We start from the raw sequence: 19,785 nt of genomic DNA on the forward strand, positions 1-19,785 counted from the left end.
GGAACGGTACATCCAAAAGAGTTGAGGCCTTGTCTTAAACCTTCTTGGACAGCTGATTTATCTGTGTGCCAAATAGATCGTTTGGTGACAAATGGCAAATGGCATTGTGGGAAAGTGCATGTCTAATTGTAGTAATTGTGTACAAGACATATTAAACAACTGAGTATAATTCTATCAGAATGTGCTAAACTAAAACAATCTAAAATTTAGATATTTATAGAGGGAGAGGAGAACTTTCAGCACCGCATCTTGATCAGAGTAATATTAATAAACTGTTATATTAGACCTGTCTAGATTCAGTTTCCCATGAAATGATAGGGAAGGGAGTTTAGCTGAATGTTGCACATCATTGCTGTAGGGGATCTATGAAGGGACATGTAGCAAAGGTTTCCACTTGTCTAAGGTTTCCACGTTTTGATTTTAACACTTATAGAGTGTTCTTACTCCGCTTACTTCTCTACTTGACATGTTTTGGGGTGGCTGCCAACTTCTCATGTTGATAGAGAAGGGAAATAGGGCAAAAATGTCAGGGTACATCAGTATCTTTTCATGGGTTTGGTACAGTTACTATTGCTGCCTTTAACATCTCAGGAGGGAATGTGGCAGTTGTCATAGCTGTGTTAAAGCTGCCGTAAATGAGGGAGGTGAGCTGAGATTTTAATATTTTGAGGCATCAAACCAAGTCTTTTGTAATTTGAGGGAGTCAATGGATTTAAATATTTTGTCTTCTGAGATTGGAATACATAGGATTTGAAGTTAGTCCTTAGATAAAGAAGATAAGATAACAGCGGATAGGAATTGTTGAATTTGGTCTGAGGTTAGCTGAGCTGTTTGTGGGTTTGATAGTAAATTATACAATATACTATAATATTGGCAAAATTAATTTGCTATTGAATGGGGTGGACTAGATTATTTTGTGAATGATTTCATAAGTATGACACTCGAGATTTTGTTTTAAAGGGATTCTACGATTAAAACCTTTTTTTTTGTGTGGATAAGATGTCGGAATAGCATTTAGAAAGGCTATTCGTCTCTTACCTTTAGACGTGGTCTCCGCTGCGCTGTTCCTTAGAAATACTGGTTTTTACCAGTATGCAAATGAGTTCTCTTGTAGCGATGGGGGCGGGCCCCAGCACTCAAACAGTGATGAGGGTTTCCCCACCGATGCCAGATAATTGTCTCCAACGCCGCCTCCTTCTTCATCCGCAGCGTCATCTTCAATGTCTTCTTCTGGCACAGGTTCGTAACTTCAAGGCATCGGGCCTTGAGCAGAGCAGACTGCACAGGCCATGGAAAAATGGCCGCTAACAATACTGTGTAAGCGGCCATTTTCCCGTGGCCTGTATGCCTGCGCAGCCTGCTCTGCTCAAGGCCCGACGCCTAAAATTTACGAGCCTAGGCCGGAAGAAGACATTGAAGATGACGCTGCGGACAAAGAAGGAGGCAGCCATTAAAGAATCCCTTTAATGGCCTTATTTTTGTTTGCCATTAGTTTTCAGTTTCTTTGTAGGAGTTATAGTAAGATATTTTTAAAGGTTTGTTTTTCATAGTCCAGGCTTAAAATGTTACGCAAAGAGGTCTTAGCCTCTGTTAAGGCCTCTTGTAGGAATGGGGTTGGACTTTGTTGGACTGTTCTAGTATAGATATAGTAGGTAAGAGGTCAACAGACCTCCCCCTATTATCAGTGAGAACATTGAGTATCTGAAAAGCAACAGTCTGTTTGATGTTGCAGAAGGGTTCAGATATACTTTATTAACAAAGTTTGGCTCCTTTCTGTGAAATCCTACATTTCTTTATTCTTGCCGTTCCTTCTCTATTGATAGTTGTAACTGATTTTATCATATTAACAGGTCTCTTCTGACCCTGAAGTATAATAAGCATTGGTCCAGGGAAAGTGTGGTATAATTAAAAAAGAATATCACTACTCACCTGCCCTTTGGTGTCCAGTGCATGTTCCCCAACATCTTCAGGCTTCTTTGGGACTCTTCTGGTCTGTTCTATGACATCACTGGTGCCTAGAGGCTGCTGAGACCTGTGATTGGACCTCAGTGATCATATGTTGGGGTGCCGAAATCATTATGCCTTGATGTAAGAGCTATGATGGCCATGTTCCCCGGGTAACCATATCACAGGCTCCAGTAGATCTTAGGGCTCACAACATTATAGAAGATGGCAAAACAGACTCAAAGACGCTTGAGAAAGTGCACTGGAGACCAGAAGGGAGCACAGAAGTGGCAAGGAAAGGTAAGTATCATCATTTTGTATTTTACTGCCCCTCCCCCTGGAATATAGTAAATGTGCATTTCATGAAAGGAGACTGACCATTGGACATTGAGAATATTCATGAAATAAATCTTGCGAGGTTCATCCATCTCTAGTTAGGATCTAGTTAGGATCTTAAGATAAGAGATACATAAAATGTATATTTTCAAAGGTACAGTGCACCTGCCCATATAATGTTTACCACTATTTTATGAAGTTAAAGGAGCAACAAATATGAGTTTGTCGATGCACAGAGCATTTTAACTCAACAATTTTCTTGTACCTTCAGATTTCACATGGATTGCTAGTAAACCTCAATAAAAGCGATATAACATAATGTGCAGCAGAAATTTCCATCACAAATTCAGGTATAGAATGTGCAGTATTGCAGTTAAGTGATCGGTTTACTTACTCTACAAAATACAGATAAAGCATAATAAAAAATGTGTTATGCCAAGTAACAAGCTAAAGTCTGCTACGTCTATACTTGGATTTAGTATGTACATTAACTAAAAATCACTACAGCACAACATTGGTAGATATTGGTTGGGCACTTGTACAGTCAGAACAATACTGAGAAGAGAATGTAAAATCAATGTGTCCCGTCATTCCATACATGACCTATTTGTTGACATTTTTGTTGACATCTATCATTGACCTGCTGTCATTAGTTCTAAAGCTCCCTATAAACTATAGATAGCTGTTGGACAAAGGCTCATTTGGCTAATATCTATTACAGATACATGTATACTGAATGGGGAGAGGAGGAGTAAGTCACTGCCTGATACTTGTTCTAGATGATCTTCCCTGAGAACAAAAGAATTGGGCATGTTGAAACCCAACACCTCATTGACTTTGATTCCATGACAGTGTAGAGGTGCCCATACATATCAGATGGTCAGCCGGCTAACCAAATCTAGCACATTCAGCCATTATACTACATGGACAGAGATAAGCCACAAAATACATTAATTTTTGTGATTGAGTGAGGCAGTTGAAAAACTTTCTACAAGAAATCTGTGAAATGTATATATGCATTGAGAAATGTAGTTTGGTGTGTAGCCATTTATGTATGTATGCCAGTTCCATTCCTTTACTAAATGCTGTTGGCACCATGGTAGTGTCAAGATTCATTGTAATGAAATCATGTATAGGATATTAATATTACGTTTAGGTCTTCTGCTGCTTATTATAATATGTATATCATTATATCCGTCTAAACAAAACTAGAGATGAGCGAACACTAAAATGTTCGAGGTTCGAAATTCGATTCGAACAGCCGCTCACTGTTCGAGTGTTCGAATGGGTTTCGAACCCCATTATAGTCTATGGGGAACATAAACTCGTTAAGGGGGAAACCCAAATTCGTGTCTGGAGGGTCACCAAGTCCACTATGACACCCCAGGAAATGATACCAACACCCTGGAATGACACTGGGACAGCAGGGGAAGCATGTCTGGGGGCATAAAAGTCACTTTATTTCATGGAAATCCCTGTCAGTTTGCGATTTTCGCAAGCTAACTTTTCCCCATAGAAATGCATTGGCCAGTGCTGATTGGCCAGAGTACGGAACTCGACCAATCAGCGCTGGCTCTGCTGGAGGAGGCGGAGTCTAAGATAGCTCCACACCAGTCTCCATTCAGGTCCGACCTTAGACTCCGCCTCCTCCGGCAGAGCCAGAGCTGATTGGCCGAAGGCTGGCCAATGCATTCCTATGCGAATGCAGACTTAGCAGTGCTGAGTCAGTTTTGCTCAACTACACATCTGATGCACACTCGGCACTGCTACATCAGATGTAGCAATCTGATGTAGCAGAGCCGAGGGTGCACTAGAACCCCTGTGCAAACTCAGTTCACGCTAATAGAATGCATTGGCCAGCGCTGATTGGCCAATGCATTCTATTAGCCCGATGAAGTAGAGCTGAATGTGTGTGCTAAGCACACTCATTCAGCACTGCTTCATCACGCCAATACAATGCATTAGCCAGTGCTGATTGGCCAGAGTACGGAATTCGGCCAATCAGCGCTGGCCAATGCATTCTATTAGCCCGATGAAGTAGAGCTGAATGTGTGTGCTAAGCACACACATTCAGCACTGCTTCATCACGCCAATACAATGCATTAGCCAGTGCTGATTGGCCAGAGTACGGAATTCGGCCAATCAGCGCTGGCTCTGCTGGAGGAGGCGGAGTCTAAGGTCGGACCTGAATGGAGACTGGTGTGGAGCGATCTTAGACTCCGCCTCCTCCAGCAGAGCCAGCGCTGATTGGCCGAATTCCGTACTCTGGCCAATCAGCGCTGGCCAATGCATTCTATTAGCTTGATGAAGCAGAGTGTGCACAAGGGTTCAAGCGCACCCTCGGCTCTGATGTAGCAGAGCCGAGGCTGCACAAGGGTTCAAGCGCACCCACGGCTCTGATGTAGGAGAGCCGAGGGTGCACTTGAACCCTTGTGCACCCTCAGCTCTGCTACATCAGAGCCGAGGGTGCGCTTGAACCCTTGTGCACACTCTGCTTCATCAAGCTAATAGAATGCATTGGCTAAGCACACACATTCAGCTCTACTTCATCGGGCTAATAGAATGCATTGGCCAGCGCTGATTGGCCAGAGTACGGAATTCGGCCAATCAGCGCTGGCTCTGCTGGAGGAGGCGGAGTCTAAGATCGCTCCACACCAGTCTCCATTCAGGTCCGACCTTAGACTCCGCCTCCTCCAGCAGAGCCAGCGCTGATTGGCCGAATTCCGTACTCTGGCCAATCAGCACTGGCTAATGCATTGTATTGGCGTGATGAAGCAGTGCTGAATGTGTGTGCTTAGCACACACATTCAGCTCTACTTCATCGGGCTAATAGAATGCATTGGCCAGCGCTGATTGGCCGAATTCCGTACTCTGGCCAATCAGCACTGGCTAATGCATTGTATTGGCGTGATGAAGCAGTGCTGAATGAGTGTGCTTAGCACACACATTCAGCTCTACTTCATCGGGCTAATAGAATGCATTGGCCAATCAGCGCTGGCCAATGCATTCTATTAGCGTGAACTGAGTTTGCACAGGGGTTCTAGTGCACCCTCGGCTCTGCTACATCAGATTGCTACATCTGATGTAGCAGTGCCGAGTGTGCATCAGATGTGTAGTTGAGCAAAACTGACTCAGCACTGCTAAGTCTGCATTCGCATAGGAATGCATTGGCCAGCCTTCGGCCAATCAGCGCTGGCTCTGCCGGAGGAGGCGGAGTCTAAGGTCGGACCTGAATGGAGACTGGTGTGGAGCGATCTTAGACTCCGCCTCCTCCAGCAGAGCCAGCGCTGATTGGTCGAGTTCCGTACTCTGGCCAATCAGCGCTGGCCAATGCATTCTATTAGCCCGATGAAGTAGAGCTGAATGTGTGTGCTTAGCACACACATTCAGCTCTACTTCATCAGGCTAATAGAATACATTGGCCAATCAGCGCTGGCCAATGCATTCTATTAGCTTGATGAAGCAGAGTGTGCACAAGGGTTCAAGCGCACCCTCGGCTCTGATGTAGCAGAGCTGAGGGTGCACAAGGGTTCAAGTGCACCCTCGGCTCTCCTACATCAGAGCCGAGGGTGCGCTTGAACCCTTGTGCAGCCTCAGCTCTGCTACATCAGAGCCGAGGGTGCGCTTGAACCCTTGTGCACACTCTGCTTCATCAAGCTAATAGAATGCATTGGCCAGCACTGATTGGCCAGAGTACGGAATTCGGCCAATCAGCGCTGGCCAATGCATCCCTATGGGAAAAAGTTTATCTCACAAAAATCACAATTACACACCCGATAGAGCCCCAAAAAGTTATTTTTAATAACATTCCCCCCTAAATAAAGGTTATCCCTAGCTATCCCTGCCTGTACAGCTATCCCTGTCTCATAGTCACAAAGTTCACATTCTCATATGACCCGGATTTGAAATCCACTATTCGTCTAAAATGGAGGTCACCTGATTTCAGCAGCCAATGACTTTTTCCAATTTTTTTCAATGCCCCCAGTGTCGTAGTTCCTGTCCCACCTCCCCTGCGCTGTTATTGGTGCAAAAAAGGCGCCAGGGAAGGTGGGAGGGGAATCGAATTTTGGCGCACTTTACCACGTGGTGTTCGATTCGATTTGAACATGGCGAACACCCTGATATCCGATCGAACATGTGTTCGATAGAACACTGTTCGCTCATCTCTAAACAAAACCAGTTGACTAGAATGTTTGGCAGTGTCAGATGGAGAAAATCCCCAAACTGAAATTGCATTAGTAATGCAGGTCTGAATTAGGTATGTTGGCATTGACATGGCTGTACAGGGAAGCCTGCTGCTATGCTTGCCAATGTTTAGTTTATCTCCAGCCAGGTTCCTGAAGATGTCGGATTTATGCACGCTATTTGTGCACGCTTACATTTTTTCATTTGTCTGTTATGGAGAATATTAGAATCCTGACATAATATTAATAAGAAGAAGATTAAAGATTAAATTCTGTGAAATCTTATGTTTAGCCAAAGACACTGAAAATGGCTGCAAATGAAAGAACTTACTAACAAGGGTAGAACTTATGTGACGTACCAGCAAAATCTAATGTAACCAATATAGTTATTACATGGATGATTGTAAACAACTGTGTTACAGCTAGCAGCTCTGCTTCCATAGTAATACCTATCGATGAGGCAATGATGATGCGATTCACTGCCATAGCAACTCAATGCATAAAAAAATGTGTGCACATAGAATATTGAGTGCTGAATTTTAACAATCGTGTGTCTGGGGACTCAAACAGCCATCAGAAAACACAGAGCTACATGTCACCAGAATTCTTAATTTAAAGGGTACCTACAGTCCTCCATCATTGCAGAAGTCCTCACCCTGATCTTCAGCCCTAGTAATTGTGTATGCCTGTATTATAGTTGCATCTTTATTCATCATTTTCACTTTCAAATCTATAGTCTATTCAGCTGCTAGCTTTGATTCACTCTACATAAATTTGGTTTGAATTGAAAGTACCCAATTGCACTGAAAACTTGTGTATGACATCCTGACTTCTCCATGGACTGTACCCAAACCTTGTCTATGGCTAGTATAAGCTGCAGCAGTGCAGCATGAAACATGACGGACAGGCAGAAAGCAGCATTACAGCATGAGACATGACAGACAGGCAGAAAGCAGCATTACAGCATGAGACATGATGGACAGGCAGAGTGCAGCAGTACAGCATGAGACATGAGGAACAGGCAGAGTGCAGCAGTACAGCATGAGACATGATGGACAGGCAGAGTGCAGCAGTACAGTATGAGACATGAGGAACAGGCAGAGTGCAGCAGTACAGCATGAGACATGAGGGACAGGCAGAGTGCAGCAGTACAGCATGAGACATGATGGACAGGCAGAGGGGCGGCAGTACAGCAAGAGACATGACAGACAGGCAGAAAGCAGCATTACAGCATGAGACATGACGGACAGGCAGAGAGCCGCAGTACAGCAAGAGACATGACAGACAGGCAGAAAGCAGCATTACAGCATGAGACATGACGGACAGGCAGGGAGCAGCAGTACAGCATGATACATGACGGACAGGCAGAGAGCAGCAGTACAGCATGATACATGACAGACAGGCAGAGAGCAGCTTTACAGCATGAGACATGAGGGACAGGCAGAGTGCAGCAATACAGCATGAGACATGAGGGACAGGCAGAGTGCAGCAGTACAGCATGAGACATGAGGGACATGGAGAGTGCAGCAGTACAGCATGAGACATGACGGACACGCAGGGAGCAGCAGTACAGCATGAGACATGACGGACAGGCAGAGTGCAGCAGTACAGCATGAGACATGACAGATAGGCAGGGAGCAGCAGTACAGCATGAGACATGACGGACAGGCAGAGTGCAGCAGTACAGCATCAGACATGACGGACAGGCAGGGAGCAGCAGTACAGCATGAGACATGATGGACAGGCAGGGAATAGCAGTGGTAGCAGCAGTACAGCATGAGATATGAGGGACAGGCAGAGAGCAGCATGAGACATGACAGACAGGTAGGAAGCAGCAATGGCAGCAGCAGTACAGCATGAGACAAGACGGATAGGCATAGTGCAGCAGTACAGCATGAGACATGAAGGACAGGCAAGGAGTAGCAGTGGCAGCAGCAGTACAGCATGACAGGCAGGGAGCAGCAGTGGCATTATTGGACCTCTGATAAATAATCAGTCCCCACTGTCAACAAAGGCAGATCTATTAATTTGCATTTGCCAGATGTGTGTGAAAACCTTCTCAATTCCATATATTGTTTTTCACACTCGTGGCAGATAATTTCATCCACTTTGATCTGACAACACCACCTGCCATTCTAAATGTTATCTCTGACAACATTCTGGAAGTGATCAGTACACTGATGGCAAACTGGGCCAGCTGTTACTACTGGTACAGTCTTCCAGCTGTGAAGTCCATGGGGTCGGGGTTCAGAGTATCTGTTAGAGGAAGTTCAGATACGACCAAACCTGGCTGTTTTAGCAATGCATATCAATTTGCTGATGTGCGTCAGGCTGTCATATCAGATGTAAAAGCTTATCCATCGTGTTCAGCAAGCTGTATTGTTTGTTGCTGGTGCTGCAGCTTCTGTACTTATTGTGGAGCAGTGACTAAGCAGGGAGTGTAGACTGTAGAGGGATGTAGTCATTACCACTATATGCTGCTCATACAGACTGTGTAGCACATATAAGGTGTTATTCCAACATGATTATATGTCACAACTTAACTCAGGAGGGCATTTTTAGCCACATGCCAATGGCTTAAATTGTCATTCACTTTTCTGACAATTTAGTTTAATATCTTAGAGTATCTTATTCTGGACCAAAATGGATTGCACTTTCATTAAAATTGCTGCTGCTTTTTGCCTAAAAATAAGGCTAAGGCCACTCGTAGCATCTCACAGCAAAATAGAGCTGTGGGGAAAAACCTCGGGGGCAACGCATCACGATACTTCCCGCAATGCATTGCACAGAAAGAAAACAAAGGTTTCGTCTGTGGACTTTCCTCTTCAATTAAACCTACAGAGAAACTGCTGACGTTTCTGTAATTCTGTAATTGACATGCTGTGATTTCCAAAATGGTTGCGCCTATTTTACCGCAGAGTGGGGATGGGATTAGCTACAACTTTGCTGTGATTGTGAAATGCACAGCTTTTTTCCCATTTTTTTTTCACATAGTTATAATGTCCCATAGTGGCCCCTGCAAATAGGGTAATGTTCCATAGTGGCCTCCATACAGTATAGTGTCCCGTAGTGGCCCCTCCACATTGTATAATGTCCCAGTGTCCTTCATACAAATAATAGAAGGAGCTCCACACAAGGTTATGCATAAACCAGTCACCATTTATTGTAGGGTTTGAGTGAGTACTTACAGTCCTAAGACCTTCCTCAGACTCTACGTGAAACATAAAAATGAATAAAGTGGAAATAAACAGAGACAATGGTACATGTTAAACGTCACATGTAAGTGATGGCACAATATATACATTATATACAGTTGGCCATACGTTGTTACAGGGTGGATATACAGCAGTATTGGAGATCCTGGATTACAATCTAGTATAATATAGTAGTCAAGGAAGATTGATCAACATGTCCTGATACATATAATAGTTTTCCAGAAAAAAACAATATAAAGATGAAAATAAATATATGCATGTTAAAACAATGTAAGACTCCTTTTATTTAAGCTGTTCCCATGTCCATAAAAGCATTGAACCCGTTAGTAAAAAGTATTCACCTCATATGTAGACGTAGTAGGTATAAACTAAAGCAGGTATGTTAGAGGAGGAGGTCCTGTAAACCTATAAATGGTATTCAGTAAGTAAATAAATATCAGGGATTACCCATAGCAAAGTTCGAGTAGTCATAAAGCTCGTTGTCAGGGGTCCTTACCTCCCGTCTTGCCCGTCCAGGCCCGTAAAATAATTGAAGTAGGTAGATGCCAAATAAGCAGAGTTTATGAGCAGCAACCAGAAGAAAAAAGTCCACGGCTGTATGTAATGGCACGTCTGCTCGGCATTCCCTCTAGTGGTTAAAAATGGCACCAAACCAATATGATTGGTCCGCGTGGCGCATGTGCACAAGTGCTCATACGGAGAGACTCCCAAAGTGCACGCGTGTATTGATGCATGCGCGGTAGTGTCCTTCAGACAGTTTTATGTCCCATTTTGGCCTCTCCACACAGTATAATGTTCCATAGTGGCCCCTTCACACAGTATAATGTTCCATAGTGGCCCCTCCACACAGTATAATGTTCCATAGCATCCTCCATACAGTATAATGTCCTACAATGAACCATCCACACTGTATTATGTCACATTGTGGCACCAATGGTCTTCGTTGCAAAAATTTCGGGTTCAGCAGAACCCAAAATTTTGGTGGTACACTGCCAACAAATAATTATTATACTTTAGAGTCTTTTTAGGCCCCAGAGTATAATGACTGGAGGCCCAGGGGTGGTGACAAATATAAAAACCTGTGGTACTCCTCTCTCCAGCGGAACTCCCTGCTGTTTTGAGCCATCTTCAATGACATCAAAGACGTTGCAATGCTGACCTGACCATGTGACATTTGTGACTTGACTACAGAGGCCCGAAGAAAGGGAGAGTCTCACTAGATGCCAGGAGCCATGGGCCCTCAGCATTACCTACTGATCCATGCTCCTACTCATGGCTGCCTCTGCTTCCCTTTTTTCCCTTAAAGGGGTTGTCCCGTCACAAGGATCCTATCTATACTGCTTGTTAATGTGGATGTAAGACTTTTCCTAAATACATTGCTTGAGCAAAACTGCTTTGTTTGTCCACTATCTTTATTCAATTCTTTGTGGCCACAGCCCTGACCTAGCTGCTCATGAGTCAAGTGATGTATCTGCTGCTCTCAGGGGGGAGGGAGGAGGGGCTAAGTGTAGGGGAGCGAGCCTGTGTATCTAGCTATTCCTGTGTCTACACCACATGACCTAGCTTCCTGCACTCAGATAGAGGAGCTGCTTTCATTTCTTCTGTTCTCCCAGTTATCAGGCTAGCTAATTCAATTGTGTTCATTATGGCAGAGACAGGCAGTCTCTGTATGTAACACAGAATGGAGTTGCTGCTGCCTGTACTTCATAGTCCAATATGGGTGGGCGGAGCTACACGCGGATTTGGGGGCGGAACTAAACGGCAGGTTACATGTGAAACCCTGCCCACCAAATGATGCAAGAAACCAGGAAGAAAGAAGATTTTACAGCAGTAAAGACTGGTGAGTATGCGACATGGGAATACCCCTTTAAGGAGGCCCCAGATATGTGATATGCCCAGGGCCCCCTGGAGGGCACAAGGGGAAGTGGAGTTGGCAGAGAGCAGGAATGAGGATTGATAAGTAAGTAGTAACCCCAGCAGGTATCAGTGTTTTAATAATAAAAGCAGAAGGGGCCCATCAGGCCCCAAAAAGTCCCTGTGGCAATGGCTACGGCCGCTACAGCGGTACTTACCATATCACCATCTGAACAGTCTCTACCCTCACCTTCTGTCTCTATCCCTCCTCCCTCATAGATTGTAAGTCCTTGTGGGCAGGGCCCTCTATCCCACTCTGTCAGTCTGTCATTGCTAGTATCATATCCGCTTATATATTTTGTGTGCTGTATGTAAACCCTCAAATATAAAACACCATGGAATTAATGGTGCTATATATATATATATATATATATATATATATATATATATAATAAATAGATTAGTTATACTCTTTCTGTCCCTACCAAATTCATCGTACTCCCCGACCAAGGACCTCTTAATAGCTCACATGTTAGGCGCAGCCAAAATACTAATACCAAGATATTGGCTTCAACCATTAGCTCTACCATTGGTTCTGTGGGAAAACACTGTACAGGAAATCGCAAGATTCAAAGAATTACTCAGTTGGTCTTCTTGAATACATAACAAATGCGTTTAAATTTGGAACCCTTGGCTCTTCCACCGCAAAGCTGTCACATGCATTACCACCCCTTGAACAATTTAAGACGCTTATGACAGGAATATACACACTGATCCCCTTTCTCTTCTCTTATTCTTCTTCTCTTTCTCCCCTTCTCTTGATCTGCCTCTTTCTTTTGAATTGATTCTTTATTTCTTTATATGTATATGTTCCAGATACTCCCTCGATTCCCTTGCGTTGTGCAGCAATCGACACCCATTCCGATAACATATACCGGACGGGGTGTCCTGCCATTTACATGAGCTTGCTTTCCAGCTCGCATACATCATTTCAGCAGGTTTTTGTGTCTGAGGTTCCTCATGTTTCTCTATATTTGAATCTTGAACAACGAGAGATGTTCATTTGCAATTAATTAATAACTACTGTTCATCCTCTGGTGGATGTCTCTACCTTCTTGTTTGTCATTCTGTAACCTCTCTTTGTATTTTGAAAACTCAATAAAGTCCTTTGAATTAAAATATAATAAATACATTAGTTAGCACACAAGTGGATGACTAGGTGTGTATTGATGTTTCTTCACATTCTGTTATGGATGACTGGCAATGGAACAGAGGAGGAATTGTAGATAGTCTAAATGTAATCTGGATACTAGAACGACAATGGGGAGGAGGACGGTCTTAATCACATTGCTGGTTAATAGAGATGAGCGAACAGTGAAATGTTCGAAGTTCGAAATTTGATTCGAGTAGCCACTCAATACTCAACTGTTCAATCGAATATCGAACCCCATTATAGTCTATGGGGAAAAAATACTCGTTAAGGGGGAAACCACTATTCGACTCAGGAGGGTCACCAAGTCCACTATGACACCTCAGGAAATAATGCCAACACCTCTGCAATGCAACTGGGACAGCAGGGGAAGCATACCTGGGGGCATCTAACAAGCCCAAGTCACTATATTACGTCAAGATCCCTGTCAGCTTGCGATATGCGGGAGCTGACTTTTTCCCATAGAAATGCATTGGCCAGCATTGATTGGCCGAATGCCATACAGAGTACCGCATTCGGCCAATCAAAGCTGGTTCTGCCGGAGGCTCGTCTGTGAGGAGGCGGAGTCTAAGATCGGACCAGAATGGAGACTGCTGTGGACCAATCTTAGACTCCACCTCCTCCGGCAGAACCAGCGTTGATCCGCTGAATGCTGTACTCTGTATGGCATTCGGCCAATCAATACTGGTCAATGCATTCCTATGCCGAGATGTAGCAGTGCTGGCCGTGCGCTCAGCACGGCTACACCGGAGATGATAGATAGATAGATAGATAGATAGATAGATAGATAGATAGATCCAGCAAGATTTTAACCAGGATTCTATATTCTTTAACCAGAGTTCTGTATTTTTTATTACTGTATATTTTATTGTATATTATAAAAATCTGATAAAATATGGTCTGGCTAATGCAGAACTTTTAGGAAAATATAGTTCAGCAGTGGCTTTCATGTTTCTTCTTTCTCTGACAACAGAATAAATGAAATTCAATTCCTACTTGGTGAATGTTTCCTTGCGCTTTGCAGCTTTGCACAGTTCACATCTTCTATTTCACACTTCATTATTCATCATTATAAGCATTTAGTGAAGCAAGTCACAATATTTTACATAAACCTAGAAGAGGTTTTGTTCCTCATATAACAGTATTTAAAGGCACAGTGAAATAAAGCATCATTTAAATCAATAAAACATTCACATTACTAACCATGACTGAACGCAAAAAGGCTAATGTTCACTTCATGTACAATACATCAGTAATTCTGTGCGATGCTGCGTGCCTTGTGACACCTCATTTATTCATAGTAGCAAAAGCTTTGTCATTGTGCAGTGGTTGTAGCAATTGTTATGTTACTGGCCAAACATTAGATATTGTATTTGTTAGTAGATCCACTAACCAGTGTGTTGGGTTTAGCTTCAAGAGAAGGACCTAAGAATACTAACTCATCGCAAATATGATCTGGACTGACTGAAATATTTTGCAACAAATAGCATAGAGATAACAATAATATAACATTCAGGGGATTTGCTGTAAGTAGTAGGGATACTGCATTTGAGGGGGGGCTTACAACACTGTTAGAAGATCCAAATAGATAACAGTTAAAGTGAACCTGTAGACCTGAAAAGTTTAATAACATACATCATCAGACTTGGTAACAGGTCCACTTTAAAGAGGACCTTTCACCACCTCTACCAATTCCATCTTTTTGAGTCCTTAAATAGGTGTAGCTACATTGATTCCAGCACAGTTGGATGGTTTTCTCTCACGCCCACAGTTCTTGAGTTGTAACATCTGTTAATTTTAGGTCCCAATATTCTCATTAGACTCTCTACTATTAGATGAGTGATCCTGGACTGGAGTCAGTAGACAGGAATCTCCCATCTGATAATAGAAAGTGTTTTTTTTCTAAAACTTACAGAAATGATTGTTTAGGAATTGTGAGGGATAGAGGAAAATTCCAACTGTGCTGGAATTAGCGAAGTGGCATTTACAGAAGGATGCAAAGAGTCTATGTTGGTGGAGCTGGTGAAAGGTCTTCTTTAAGTTGTGCATATATAATCGATGAAAGTCAATGTGCATGGGGTTGTCCTAACTCTCTGCTTATGGCAGATTATGTCGGGGGGAGTCCCACATATTGTATTTCAACAAGGTCAATCTTTTTGTCCTGAAGAATATACAACAGATGTCACAGAAGCATATTTACCTCTCCATTTTAAAGATACAGTAGGTATTTCATACATGAATATGGGACAGTCTAGAGGAATAGCTGTCTGCTGAATAAATAAGGCTTTGGTCACATAGCGATTGACAACTACAGGTAGTATAACTACAGGAGCATAGGCCAAGAGCATAAGGCCCAATTCACTGTATAGAGTGTCCTTTTGGCATACACTGAGGTGATATATGTTGACATACAGATGTTTCACCCTTAAAGGGCACCTGAGTTTTTATCAAAAGTTTATATATGTACAATGTCCTGCTAAGCATCAGTTCTATGGCTGTAGAAGCCTTTATACATGGTGTCAAAATCAGTTTTTCTGCTGCTAATAGCCCCATCATGGTTACGTCACATTTTGTAGTTCTCTACGGGGAACACTATGTCTCCCCATCCATTCTTTCTACTGCTGGCATCTTTACATGGAATTCGTAACTGTAAAATAGCAAACAGATATCTAAGAAAAGTAAAAATGAAAATCATATAAAGCAACGAGGGACAATGGACTTCAAATCCAGGTAGTGAATGCAGCTAAAAATATTCCTGAGACAGAAAAACAGAACAATAAGTTCTGTGCACAATAAGGAAAGCTGATCGCTGCCTGTGACTAATAATTCAGCAAACACAAACAGCTAGTCAAAAGTAGAGAGACTCTCCATACACTCAGTGTGAGCTGTCAGAAGTTGCAGATTCAGAGAAGTAAAGTTGTGTGTATATATGCAAAGGCTGTGAAGAGAGACTTGCCCTTCTCCACACTTCCTGTGTTCCTGTCTTGAGCCTGTTAGTTTCTAAGGTCAAAACTTTCCTAGTAACATGGAGTGAGCAGCAAATTAAGAAAGAGATACTTAATGATAGTAACTTTATAGAGGCTTTTCACGCAGAAATAAAATTTAAGGAGAAACAATGTGTATTGCATTATTATTATTTATACACAACGTTCTTGCAATTTTTTTTTCTTTTTTGACTGTTGTTATACTGTATAAATATTTTCATGAACATGGTTGCATAGTAGCACTGGGGACTTTGAAACCAGTATATGGAAATATCTGAATAAAGTTTCTCTGTTTTTCCTATGGGGTTGCAGTTTTCTCCCATACTCCAGATAACTGTACTGGTAGGTTAATTGAATGAGATGAAATTGGCCCTTGTGTGTGTCTGTTATTTGTTATAGGGAAATAAAATTTTGTGCTTCGACAGGTGATGGGCCAAGTGTTTGCGATTTATTTGAGTATAATGTTCTGCAATATGAATATATCCAATATAATAAACAATATATAAAAAATGAAATATTGATTTTTGGTATGTATATGAATTGTGTTCCTCTTCTTTCTCATGTCTTCTCGAGTCCTGCAGACCTAATGAATTCACAAGTTGTACCTCTCACATTTTCCATGTCCAAAATAAAATAAAGTTATGACAGTCAAGCAGGAGATTCGGTTCAGTAGCAGACCCACTTTTCTTGCCAAGCCTGCCCTGTCTCTATGAAATGTATACCACTGGATTCTTAGTGAAACATGGCGTTTTAGAATGAGAATTTTCTTACTATAGTGGTTTACTCTTACCTGCAAATTTATCTTCAAATATTCTGTTTCTGTTACATTAAAAAGTAAACCATTTGTGATATCTCGACAATATATATATATATATATATATATATATATATATATATATATATATACAGTCCTATGAAAAAGTTTGGGCACCCCTATTAATCTTAATCATTTTTAGTTCTAAATATTTTGGTGTTTGCAACAGCCATTTCAGTTTGATATATCTAATAACTGATGGACACAGTAATATTTCAGGATTGAAATGAGGTTTATTGTACTAACAGAAAATGCGCAATATGCATTAACCAAAATTTGACCGGTGCAAAAATATGGGCACCTCAACAGAAAAGTGACATTAATATTTAGTACATCCTCCTTTTGCAAAGATAACAGCCTCTAGTCGCTTCCTGTAGCTTTTAATCAGTTCCTGGATCCTGGATGAAGGTATTTTGGACCATTTCTTTCTACAAAACAATTCAAGCTCAGTTAAGTTAGATGGTGGCCGAACATGGACAGCCCGCTCTCAAATGATCTGAAAACAAAGATTGTTCAACATAGTTGTTCAGGGGAAGGATACAAAACGTTGTCTCAGAGATTTAACCTGTCAGTTTCCACTGTGAGGAACATAGTAAGGAAATGGAAGAGCACAGGGACAGTTCTTGTTAAGCCCAGAAGTGGCAGGCCAAGAAAAATATCAGAAAGGCAGAGAAGAAGAATGGTGAGAACAGTCAAGGACAATCCACAGACCACCTCCAAAGAGCTGCAGCATCATCTTGCTGCAGATGGTGTCACTGTGCATCGGTCAACTATACAGCGCACTTTGCACAAGGAGAAGCTGTATGGGAGAGTGATGAGAAAGAAGCCGTTTCTGCACGTACGCCACAAATAGAGTTGCCTGAGGTATGAAAAAGCACATTTGGAGAAGCCAACTTCATTTTGGAAACAAAGATTGAGTTGTTTGGTTATAAAAAAAGGCGTTATGCATGGCGTCCAAAAAAAACAGCATTCCAAGAAAAACACTTGCTACCCACTGTAAAATTTGGTGGAGGTTCCATCATGCTTTGGGGCTGTGTGGCCAATGCCGGCATCGGGAATCTTGTTAAAGTTGAGGGTCGCATGGATTCTACTCAGTATCAGCAGATTCTTGAGAATAATGTTCAAGAATCAGTGACGAAGTTGAAGTTACGCCGGGGATGGATATTTCAGCAAGACAATGATCCAAAACACTGCTCCAAATCCTCAGGCATTCATGCAGAGGGACAATTACAATGTTCTGGAATGGCCATCCCAGTCCCCAGACCTGAATATCATTGAACATCTGTGGGATGATTTGAGAGCGGGTTGTCCATGCTCGGCGACCATCTAACTTAACTGAACTTGAATTGTTTGTCCAAAATACCTTTATCCAGGATCCAGGAACTGATTAAAATCTACAGGAAGTGACTAGAGGCTGTTATCTTTGCAAAAGGAGGATGTACTAAATATTACTGGCACTTTTCTGGTGAGGTGCCCATACTTTTGCACCGGTCAAATTTTGGTTTAATGCATATTGCACATTTTCTGTTTAGTACAATAAACCTAATTTCAATCCTGAAATATTACTGTGTCCATCAGTTATTAGATATATCAAACTGAAATGGCTGCTGCAAATACCAAAATATTTAGAACTAAAAATGATTAAGATTAATAGGGGTGCCCAAACTTTTTCATAGGACTGTATATATATATATATATATATATATATATTCAATTCAGTTTATAGCTCAACAATATAAAATGCATATGGAATGGTAATTTACTTTTCAAGGAGCTCCTATCCTTATACTCTCAATAGTTGTCAACTACCAGTCACTTCTAGTGGCTTCGTAAATCCTATTCATCACATCAGTTCAAGTAGTTAGAACTTTTTACTACAATGAAGAGATCTCATTCACTATTCAGTACTTCAGCTATTGGCACACATATCTAGAAGTGGTCAATTTGTTATTTGTGGGGAGATTAAAGATAAAGATATTATTAAGCGGTAAATAATTCAGTTAATACCTAACAATATGCTTAAGTGTAGCGTTAATGCAGTTCACTTACTGTATCCTTAAGCTTGCCTGTGACTCAGTGCACACAGATTTAAGAGATTTGCCTACAGTCGTATTAGCATTACCAAGCTATACATCTTATTATGTTGCTCTCTTTTTAAGTGGTCTTAATTATGCCCTTGAGGTCTTAGCTTCTAAATGGAATAAGTGTAGCAAATTCTTGTGTTTAGTTATAGACAAAGAAGAACTTGAATAGTGTTTCCAACATGTATATCTACATTAAAATTATATGAGTATGTCATGTATTGTTAATGTAAGAATAGAAGCTATTGTTTCTGTAGCTCTTATTTATGTCCATAGTAGTTAAAGGGGTTGTCTCATCTCAAGGAACCTATCTATACTGGTAGTTTATGTAAATTGAAGACTTTTCCTAAATATATTGCTTTAGAAATTCTGCTTTGTTCTCTTGCTATGTGACCTTATTCCTCCCATAGTTTACACAGCGTTTCTATAACCACGACCTATAGGACAAGTGACATCACTTACTCACTTCTCTTGCCAGCAGGACAATCATTCAGCTAATTGCAGTTTGCTGATGAAGCCGAGTCTGTTATCTCTAATGTAAAATACACAGATAACACTGAGTTCATTCTGTCCAAGCATCTGCATATTGTTTGATCTGTGGAAGTGTTGTGTGTCCAGTTCAGCAAGAGGGAGGGGGAGGGAGAGAAATACAGGAAGTGAGAAGCAAACACTACAGGCAGCGTGCTGAATCACTAAGATCAGAAAACCCCTTTAAGGAAACAGCATAAAACATCACTGCTTGGCAATTCTAGAGGTCAGGATCAGGATCATTTTCATCCTGGTGGCCATTAAGATGTGACTTGTGTGTCTGTATATTTAAAGTAGAAATATGCAGTCAACCAAAATCACTATGTATATTTTATGTTATGTTTATATTTTATGTTGGTGTAAAGGTATTTTCTGATCATACATATTAATGGCCTATTCTCAGGAACTACAATCAGTGCATGATCAATGGTGTCTGACCCAAGAGATCCCTACAGTCAGCAGAATAAAGGGAAAGATCTAAAGACCACTATGTTCCCTTCAAAGATGGTAACAAAGGAGTGGCTCAAATAGAAGCACATTAAGGTTATGGAGTGGCCTAGTCAGTCTCCAGTCCTTAATCCCATAGAAAACTTATGGAGGGAGCTGAAGCTCAGAGTTGCCAAGTGACAGCCTCA

The 19,785-nt window shown here is 41.8% G+C and overlaps 1 protein-coding gene and 1 long non-coding RNA gene across 4 annotated transcripts in view; both read left to right on the top strand.

Annotated features, from left to right (window-relative positions):
- The window catches only part of PRR16 (proline rich 16), a 338,264-nt gene that overhangs the window by 119,204 nt on the left and 199,275 nt on the right, over positions 1-19,785 (top strand). The gene's annotated exons all lie outside the window — the stretch shown is intronic.
- LOC142202452 (uncharacterized) lies at positions 7,422-8,265 on the top strand. Its single transcript, XR_012716081.1, has 3 exons — positions 7,422-7,541; positions 7,721-7,803; positions 8,023-8,265. It is a non-coding gene; the product is annotated as an uncharacterized LOC142202452 (long non-coding RNA).

Source organism: Leptodactylus fuscus, chromosome 1 (assembly GCF_031893055.1).
Source record: "Leptodactylus fuscus isolate aLepFus1 chromosome 1, aLepFus1.hap2, whole genome shotgun sequence".
Lineage (NCBI taxonomy): Eukaryota > Metazoa > Chordata > Amphibia > Anura > Leptodactylidae > Leptodactylus > Leptodactylus fuscus.